Here is a 2,601-nt window from a genome sequence, read left to right as displayed (position 1 = left end):
CAATTACATTTAAGTGGCACAACAGAGAAGCCAAGAGTAAAAGAATTAAAAATATAGAATTTTCTACTTGGACAAAAACTGCTAAGAAAGTGTAAAATGAGAAAACACATGGAATGAATTTGGAATTTTCAAAGTGATGGTCACTGGGTCCTTAACAAGAGTTACTGTAGAAGCGTATAGAGGTAGATGTTTTATTAGTGTGAATTCAGGAGCAAAGGGGAGCTCAGGAAATGGAGCAAGCAGGTATAAAAACGTGAAACTCATCAGGATAATAATCAAGATCTTATGGTGTATAAATTGAAAATCAGTAGAATCTTAGATTATTACAGTATTTTGCAGCAATTCCATAAAATATTTTCTAAATAATAATTGGCTATTTTTAGGCAATGTTCTTCACAATATATTTTCTAAAAATTTTAGTTTTAGGTGCTAGCTAGCATAATTCATACCCTTGTAATTGTGAAAAAGCTAAATAAGGTCCCATGAGAGATATCAAAATTATTACTCTAGAAATAAGTATTAGTTTTGATTATTTTCATCTAATTCCCTATTTTATTTATTTTAACCAAATTTCATCAGTCCTTCCTATTGATTTTCAGTACAAAAATTAACTTTTGTTTGAGATTTAGGCATTACACTAGGATCCAAAGTTACCCAGGCGTCCTGGACTTTTTTTCATGACTTTATTATTTAGAGCAGTTTTAGATTCACAACAAAATTGAGGGGAAAGTCAGAGATATACTCCTGCCCCCACACATGCATAGCCTCCCTCATTATTATAATCCTCCACCGAAGTGGTACAGCTATTATAATTAATTGATTGATCATTATCATCCAAGGTCCATAGTTTAGAATTCACTCTTTGTGTTGTCCATTCTATCAGTTTGGGCAAATATATAATGGTATATATTGATTATATGACATTCTACTGAGTATTTTCACTGCCCTAAAAATTCTCTCTGCTCTTCCTATTCCTCTCTACCCCACTCCAAACCATTGATCTTTCACTGTCTCCACAGTTTTGCCTTTTCCAGAATATCATGTATTTGGAATCATACTGTATGTAGCCTTTTCAGATTGGCTTATTTTATTTAGTAACATGATTTTAAGTTTCCTCCATATCTGTACTTTACGGGACTTGATTACTCATCTCTTTTTTAGTGTGAATTCCATTGCTGGGATGTACAATGGTTTATTTAACCATTCACCTACTGAAGGAAATCACGGTTGTGGGTTCTGGATTTTCTACTTGTATTCTGCCATAAATAAGTGGCATAACTTGTGTAACTATAAAAATAAAGTTTAAAAATGAAATTTAATGCCAAATGACATTGCATATAACTTCAAATTTGCTAATTATTTTGGGAAAAGCTAAGAAGTTTAATGGCAAGGTGGTAAAAATTCTTCTATATCCCAGGTCTCAGGCCTTTTTCCAATAAAGTATTTTTACCAGTTTTCCTTCTTTCCTTCTTTTCCTCCTTTCCTTATTTATTTATTTTTTTTGGTAAATAGCCAAAATATGGTTATAAGGTCAGACCATATGACTAATGATGAAAAGATTATTCTATTTCATTTTCTTTATCAAATTTAGAAGAAAGAGCATGATACATATTTGACAACAAAAATAATTAATGCAATCATGTATATATATATTTCAAGTCTGAAATTCCCTATTCATTAATTAAAAAATAGTATTTCTTGATAATTATATCTAATTTTTCCTTTTAAAATAATAATAAATAATAAAAATAACACATATACACACACACTACAGATCCTACCTGTATATTTGAAAGAAGACCTTCTAAATGTTTAGCACTTTGCTCTTTCATACACTCTCTCACTCTCTTTGATAAAATATAATAATTTTCTTCTCAATAAATGTCCAAACACAAAACTCAATAAAGTGATATTTTATGTATCTTAGGACTAGTCATATAGAATTTATTTTATTTGTACAAAATTACTCCAATTATTTAATATATATGAAAAAAAGTTTTCCTCAAAGTGTAAAATGCTTAAAGGGAGCAGAGAGTGCTAGAGATGTGCTAGAGAAATCTATTACTATATGTTGTTATGAATCATTTCAGAAATATTCATTTCCCAATATGATTTTAAAAATATTTTAAATATTTTAATTTAGCATATCCATAAAATAACTGAACAAACATAAATGTAATCATTAATTTCACTTAAATAGTATTAATATAAATATTATAATTATAGAATTATATTTATTTGTGTTTTAGTTATTATTTACACTTTTTTTAGTTTTTGAAATTCTAGTGCAGAGGGTACAATTTTAGGTTATTAAAGAAAAAAAGTAATACATTAAATGTTACGCTGCATTACCTTCTTGAGAGAGTAATACAAAAAGGAAGAAATGTCATTTTCAAACAAACTATTTAAAATAGAGGTTTATTAGAATATTAGTGACTATTTCAAAAAGAAATGTATCTACCATTGTTGTTACAGTTTAGAAGCAAATCTGTAACAATTTGTGATTTGACCCCACGTCAAATACTTTTATTGGAAATATATATGCAAATCTGTTAAAGAAAAAAGTTTCTCAGGCATACCATGATTCTTAAATTAATTTTT

Source organism: Mirounga leonina, unplaced genomic scaffold, assembly GCF_011800145.1.
Source record: "Mirounga leonina isolate KUSES-001 unplaced genomic scaffold, KU_Mleo_1.0 Mir_127, whole genome shotgun sequence".
Lineage (NCBI taxonomy): Eukaryota > Metazoa > Chordata > Mammalia > Carnivora > Phocidae > Mirounga > Mirounga leonina.
This window is presented reverse-complemented; position numbering follows the sequence as displayed.